At 35.7% G+C, this 8,343-nt stretch overlaps 1 pseudogene; it reads right to left on the minus strand.

Moving 5' to 3' along the window:
* Positions 1-804: 804 nt before the first annotated feature.
* On the minus strand, positions 805-2,395 carry LOC132531070 (inosine-5'-monophosphate dehydrogenase 2-like; annotated as a pseudogene).
* Positions 2,396-8,343: the final 5,948 nt, after the last annotated feature.

Raw genomic sequence — 8,343 nt, forward strand, 5'->3', positions numbered from 1 at the left:
TGTTTGGTTTTGGTTTTGGTTTTTAATCTTTTCCATCTCAACAGCCTTACACTATACCAAAATGAGATCACAATCTTGATCAACTTGTTATTTAAGAAGAATACTGAGAGAATCTAAATATAGTGAAAAACAAATGACTGTCACTGATATCCAGGATAAAATATTTCAACCTTGTTTTTTAGAGGATGGGGTTATTTTACATATCCTAAATTAACCTCAACAGGAAAACTGCCTTATTTTGGGTAAATCAGGAAAACAGAATGAAATTTATGAATAGCAAGAATACGTAGTCATTCAAGACAATGGACTTTCTTTTTTGAGGAGTTTTTTTTTTTAACATCTATTTGAATCGATTAGTGGGAAACAGAGTAGAACAAAGCCTAGATTTGGGGATTCCTCTTTCCCAAGCAGATATATTCTTCCTGTTAGCAGGGTCAATGTGGAGAAGATAAATAGCAGTGAGAAAATAATTCTTTTTTAAAGGATCATATGCATTATAAAAAGATGATTTGTCAAATAGAAATCCATTAGTAATTTTTCTTTCCAGAATGATATAACTTTGAAAAATGAAGATTAGTAAATACGGAAAGTAACCTAACTCACAATAAATTCATTCTCATCATTACTGATAATGATAATCACTCACAAAACGTATCCTGAGGTCCTTTGCATATTCATTCATTAACCAAGCTGGCAAATCATCACTTTGACACATGGGTTATCCATGACTATCAGGCACATGGCTCTGTAAGTTATCCAGCCAGGGACCCCTACTTTATCTAAAGAGTAAGACATTGGTCAAAATTGTTTTTTCAAACTTTTATTGAAAAGCCGAGGGTGTGCTGTATCCCTTTTCAGAAAAGACGCTTCTCATATGAGTGGAGGCTGTGGACACCACCTTCCACCTGAGCTGAGGATGTTCCCTTCTCAAACTTGAGCTCTCCAGAATATATCATGGCTTGGACTTGGGTCGAACTCTTGGCACCGATGTCCTGGCAGGAGTGCTAGATGCCGGCAATCAGGTAGGGAACAAATCTGTGCATGGATCCTTTATCCTGCACAGCCCCAGACAGCCCCTGGGCCACCCTGATTTTGTCAGCTTCACTGAAGTATCGGTTCTGGCTGCTGAGATGCTTGTCCATGGCATCGAGAGAACCCATACCATGATATTTCTTTAGCTGGATCCCATCAGAGAAGAAAACTCGCCAGGGGCTTCAGTGGTAACAGCCAGGAGGGAGCCCATCATAACTGTGGAGACCCCAAGGGCCAAAGCTTTGGCAATATGGCCCACATTTTGGATTCCTCCATCAGCAATGACAGGGACGGCAAAGCACCGTGCATATTCTCACACGTTGTGCGCTGCTGTTGGTTGGGGCCGCCCGCAGGCCAGCACTCCTTGAGTGATGCAGATGGAGCCACTGCCCATTCCCACCCTCAGGGCATCTACGCCAGCATCAGTGAGGTTCTTGGCCTGAGCAGCTGTGGCCACATTGCCTCCAATGACTTGGAGACTGGGGTATTTCTCTTTGATGTATTTGATCATGTTGATCTGGAAGACGGAGTTTCCCTGGGAAGAGTCCAAAACCATCACGTCCACACCAGCCTGGACTAGCAAGTCCAGCTGATACTTGTCATCCTCATGAGTGCCGATGGCAGCTCCACAGCAGCTGCTTCTTGGCATCTTTTGAGGTCAGTGGGTAATCTCGGTTTTTCTTCAGGTCTGTCTGGGCAATGATGGCAACCAGCTTATCATCTTCATTTACAGTGGGTAACTTTCCCTTCTCGCTGTGCTGCAGAATCTCATTTGTTTCCTTCAATGTGATGCCTGCAGGGGCTACCACCAAGTCTTCCCTCTTCATCAAGATCGCTCCCAAAAACCGGTCATGCTCCTCCTCCTTGAGAAAATCAATGTCCCTTAAGGAGATGATGCCCACCAGGTGGCGCCCCATCCGGCCTGTGTCAGTGATGGGGATACCACAGAAGCCATGCCGGGCCTTGGCTTCAAAGACATCCCACACTCGATCCTTGGGACTGAGGACCACAGGGTCCATGATGAATCCCTGCTCATATTTCTTCACTTCACGAACTTCATTGGCCTGGAATTCTGATGTACAGTTGTAGTGGGTGAAGCCAATACCGCCTGTAAGCGCCATTACTATGGCCAGCCCAGCCTCTGTGACTGTGTCCATGGGTGAGGAAACCAGTGGGGTCTTCAGAGTGATATTTTTAGTCAGAGCAGAGGTCAGGTCCACTTGGTCTGCAGTGAAGTCGACGTACCCGGGGAGAATGAGAAAGTCGCTGTAGGTGAGACTGTCCGTGCAGTTGAACAGCTGCTGTGCGGTGAGTCTATCGTCTGGCATGTAGGATGTGCCACCGCTCTCAGGTAGTCGGCCATGGCTGGCACAGGGCAAGGCCGAGCGTCTCCGAGGAACACGCCGCAGAGCCAAAATTTTTATGTACTGGTAATTTGGGGGGAAAGCTTAAATCACCATTATAACTTCTAGTCACTTAATTCTAAATGACTTAGACTGAATTTCTTATAATGTGTGTTAAGCTAAAAAGAAAAAGTACTTTTGATTATTTAGAAATTTCAAAATTCTGAAATTTGTGAAACACAGTTCTTACAGCAATGATTCATCAACTAAGAAATAATATAAATGGGGCTGTCTATTATTTTAAGAGTCAACACATTTTTACTGACATGCATGTCTTCTTAAATAGCCTAAAGTTCTTTTCTATTATGTTAAACGACCAGTATCCTCCAGATCTGAACTAGACAAACCAAGGTACACATTATTGAAAGTCTTGCCATGAGTCATTTGGCAATTATCTGAGAATAATTACCCTTGGAATCCTGACTCACAAATAATTTAGCTATTCAGCCCACCTTCTTTGTGCAAAAGCTTAGTGTGAAATGGGAACCAAGGAAATAAAATAAACGTCTGTTTCCAATATTCAGAACATCTGCATGAGTAAAAATTATTCAAAAAGATACCATGAATTTTTTAAATGAAATGCAGCATGTAAAAATTAAGCACTTGATCTTTTCCTTTATATTTCATTAAAAAATTCTAACTACACTACCACCAGCTGTACATTTTACTACATTTTATATTATGGCAGGCAGTCAAAGCAATACCGCATTCTTTCTCATCTGAATTCCACATAAAAATTAATTTAAAAAGGAAAAAAACAGAGCATGTCTTTTGTCAGATGCAACGAAGAGTTAAGGATGTCATACAAACCGAGAAGAGACAATAAAAATGATCCAAAAACAAACTTGATTCCAAATAGAAAGTCTGAGATAAAAGAAAAGTGATATTGTTTGATTTCTTGTTAATTCAGACTTCCTAAAAGAAATGGGAATTTGGATAAGAAATTTTGTTTAGCTTTGGAGAAAGGATGCACATAATTTATAAGTAAAACCTGAGGAAATGGAGAAAGTCATCTTACTGGTTATTTTTTGTCCTGTAGCCTGATGATTCATAAACCAAGCAAGAAGAATATGCAAGTTATAAATCAGGAATCAACCAATACCAATCAAGTTTCCATATTTTTAAGAGAAACAAAGAATAATTCGGGAAAACATTCGTAAGACAAGCAAGAATTATTGTCTTGGGCTTCTCTGGTGGCGCAGTGGTTGAGAGCCCGCCTGCTGATGCAGGGGACACGGGTTCGTGCCCCGGTCTGGGAAGATCCCACATGCCGCGGAGCGGCTGGGCCCGTGAGCCATGGCTGCTGAGCCTGCACGTCTGGAGCCTGTGCTCCACAACAAGAGAGGCCACAACAGTGAGAGGCCCGCGTACCGCACAAAAAAAAAAAAAAAAAAAGAATTATTGTCTTAAATAGGCAGATCAAACAATATCACTTAGGTTTCGGTTGGCATTTCCAATTGCTTTATGTAAATTGATTAGTCCAAGGATTTGAAAAGTTTTCCTCTTTAATTTAAAAATATTCATTCTGTTAACAAGTAAGCAAAACAAACATGGCTCACACCCTTAGCTTCATCTGTAAAATGAAAAATAGCATTGAGATAGCATCTCAATAAATGTTGTTCCCTTCCCCATTACCTCTCTATCTCACATTAATGGAAAGTCACAGGCCATACAGAATGAATACCAGATAGATAAGATCGTTTAGGTTAAGTGACAACATGTGTCTTTTGCTTGGCTTTTGGAAAATGTTGATTGCCTCTAACAACAATATTGCCTGTAATCCTCATCATATAATAAGAAATGAAAATAAGATATTATTATATTTTTCTCTTTTGAAAAAAATGTCATTGAATTTTTAAGATAGATGTATCATATTCTTAGATGATAAAGTTTTTTTTTAGAAATGCTATACATTTCTGTTACATTAGAAACACTAAACATTACTAAGATGTACAAATTCAAGTATACTGTATATGTTCATTTTAAGACTTATATCCATGCTGTAGATCACGAAAATAAATTGAATGTTCTATAATATTTGTCTTTTAAACCAAAACCCAGGGTGGAGAGAGATGGGAAATAATAACACGGATTTACTTTTTTAATACTTAGCCACGGCTGATCTCATATTTGTAAAGGAAAGTAAAATTATGATGTTAATATTGTAGAACTGACAACACACTTAAAAGAATCTAACTCTACACTGTTTTCTATTGCCTATGAAATCCTAAGAAAACAGAATTTTATCAACAGAATTATTGCTAGGAAAATTATAATAATAACTGGCAGTATTTTCATTATTTTTTCTATTTACTAGGAAAAAAGTAGAAAAAGGATGAAGCATGTGATGCCTTTACTTAATATCGCACTACCTCACCTTAGCATATGGCTACATAAGGATTGAAAAAATTGCATGGATTTTGTTTTGAATTTCATTTAAATTAGAATTTTCTCACATGTTCAATCTTATGAAATTTGCTAACATTTGATCTTCGCTTCAGTAATCAATCTTTTGTTTTCCTTTTTTGTTGTTCTTGTTATGACTTTTTTCCCACTTCTACTATAATCTTCCTGAAAAAATGTTATTAATATTTGGGCCTTTAAGAATAAACAGTGTCAATGAAAAAAAATCTAATATCCCTATATAATTTATACTATAACTTCTCATTACTCTCCACAGAAGGGTAAAAACATTTTCATGAAAAAAAAAGCTATTTTAGTGACCTTTTGTCCCTCCCTAAGAGGAAGAAGTCTGACAGGTAGATATATGGAGAGTTTGTTATTGTAAATTCCAGATCTTGTGATTATCTCTGACTCAACTTCTGGGGTTTTATCTGGAATTCCTGTGAAGGGTCAACAAGTGTATTACTGCCTGTCTTCACCTTCTTGTGACCTTAATTTTAAAACTACACCTTATAGGACTCAGAAAGCAGATTATAGTGCTGTATTTCAGCAGATAGACTTTGGAATGGGACACATCAGAAAATATATCATTATCTCAAGCAACCAGAAATCTACAACTTTTTAATATATTTATGTATATCTACTTTTGTTTATCTTTAATTGTAGAGTTTAAGGAAAAAATTTTAGGAACTTTTTGACTCCAATACCTTTTCAGAGCCAAACATCCCACTGCATTATTTCTTCTGGGGGAAAATTTTTTTATAGTATTTCTATAATTAAATGATATCTAATATAGATAGATGTAGATGTATTTACATAAATACATTTTAATAGATAAACCATGATGAATATTCATATTAAAATTTTGGAAAATAGACAAATGTAGATAAAGCAACACATTTTGATGACATAACTTGTCCACATATACTAGAAAACTGAAATGAGCCATTTCTGAGTAAATTTTAAGTATAAACTTAAGTTCACTGGTTCCAAGCCTCCAATTATTGCTCCAGAAACCTTGAGCAGTGGTTAAGAATAACAGAACTATTACTATTACGGGATGGTGAAAATAGGTTTACTAAAATGAACACATAACATAGGTAACAAATGGTGGAAACAAATGTACAAGAAGAAAGGAAATTAAAGATGAATATATAGAAAATCTCCTGGAAAGGAGATACTGCAGTGTAATGCTTAAAGACTATGGTTTTGACGTTGCGTAATGGGTTTCAGACCACTTGCTAGATGTGAGATGTGTGATCTTAGGCAGGTCATTTAACCTCTCTAAACGCATTTTTCCATCAGTGAAAAGAATATAAAATTGTGCCTATCTTATAGGTCTGACATGAGGATAAAAAGTTACACATTTTGTACAATACCTGGCATATAAGCCTTTGTTGTTATGAAAATGTCCACTATAAATTTAACAAAATAATTGGATGATAAACAAAACCATCCAAATATTATAGATGATCCAAAATGTTACTATAGTCTAAAATGTAAGGTCCCAATTAATCTCAAATGCAGTTATGGGATAAAATTAAATTCTTATTATTAGAAAAGGAAAAGAATTTCAATAAAGAACCAAGCTATGAATTTGGTTTATTGTCTGAAACAGAATAATACATGGAAATCATGAGCTATGGGTGCAACCGTCTTTTGTGTTATGCCTTATCCCTGTGACATTGTTAAAGACTTTCAACAAATCAAAAGTTGAGAACATTTGAATACTAAAAGCACAAAAAATACCCCTAAGAATAATGATTATGTGAGATTAAGAAATCTAGCACATTCATCTTTTCAACAGCAATTTTTCAGTTTCTTTTAATTTGATAAAAATTTCTGCCATCTTAAACATTTTTCCCTGCAATCATTTAAAGACAAACAAGACTCAGAAGTAAAAATCTATGAGACCATTTCCACTTATTATCACATATAAAATGTGAGCCGGAGCTTTTCCTTTTGATCAACTTTGAATGGCAAATTTTGTCAAGCTACGTTTAAATATCCCATCATGATTCCAATTCTTTCTGCACACATACCTTTCCAGTCATTTTGTTTCAAATGATTGTTAATACCCTGAAGTCCTAAAAAAGTTCAGTCAGTATAGTCAAACTGGATATGTACTTAGAAATAATGACAGAGAGCTCATGGCAATGTGTATTTTACACACTGAACTTGTCTCCTGGTCAGTTATGCCGGGTCTGAAATTAAATATTCTTGATCTCTCTTACATTGTTGTCCTAAACTATTTATTATCTAAACATTATAATTTTATATGTTTATTCCATTTCTCACATATTTATAGCCAAATCTTTTTTAGATATCTTGATGAAGTAACCTCACCATCTACCTATATATTTACTAGTTAAAATAACAGTAAAAATATTTTTTGAGATCTCTGATTCTCTTGGTACCACTGATAATTTAGCATATTGCCCTGTCGACAGACAATAGAATCCTGATTATCTATTAATTAAGACATATTTTCTATGACAGCTAGGGCCTAACTAAGCCCAATATCTTTGTTTTGCCTTTTCAGTTCCTGCTTGATTGATTAGTTCATTTACGTACCCCAGTGTTCCAATAAGACATTATATATAGGCTTCAAAATATCAAATAGATCATGATTTCTACATTTCTTTTATTTTATTTGAATTTTATTATTAAATATTCATAAAGAGGAGCATATTTAACATATATGGCTAGCTCAAAGAGTAGTAATAAAATGTATACCAGTTTTCCCATTAACCAATTTATGTAGTTGGGGCCTTGTATTTTCTAAAGCTTCATATTTTGTCATCTTTGCTTGCAATTCCCCCCATCAGAGATAACCAATAAATTTTGTATTATTCATTATCTCTTTTCTCTATGGACTTTGCCACATTTATCTATATACTTATACAACCTGTTCCTTTTGGCCCAAATTTGAACTAAACATAAAATCATATTGAAGAAACTCTGCTGTGACATGATTTGACACTCAACATTAAGTTTTGAGATATATATCAAATCTTATTTATGCACTGCTGACAAATTTTATTTATGCACTGCTGACAAATGTGTTGAGGGTTATGTTCTAGTCTGAGCCTCCTATCACAATACAAGAGAGACTTGAGGAGACCTATTGCTGGGTCATAGGGTATATTTTAAACTTTACTTGGAAAAGGCAAATTGTTTTCTAGAATACACCAATTTATAACTCCCACAGCACTGTGTTAGAGTTCCTATTGTTCCTCATGTCTGAAAATATGTGATCTTATCGGCTTTTAAATTTATGTCTGGTAGGTATATCATTGGACCTTTAATATTTTCCTGAGAACTAATAAACTTAAGCATCTTTTCATATATTTATTAAAATTTGTGTTTCCCTTCTAAGAAATAACTGTTCATAACTTTTTCACATCTTTTTCACTGGATTGTTGGTTTATGTATTACCTTTTGATTCATGGGAATATACATGGCATATATATGTTAATGTGTTTTTTACTTGTTTTTTTTCAAT

The sequence above is a fragment of the Lagenorhynchus albirostris genome, chromosome 1 (genome assembly GCF_949774975.1).
Source record: "Lagenorhynchus albirostris chromosome 1, mLagAlb1.1, whole genome shotgun sequence".
NCBI lineage: Eukaryota > Metazoa > Chordata > Mammalia > Artiodactyla > Delphinidae > Lagenorhynchus > Lagenorhynchus albirostris.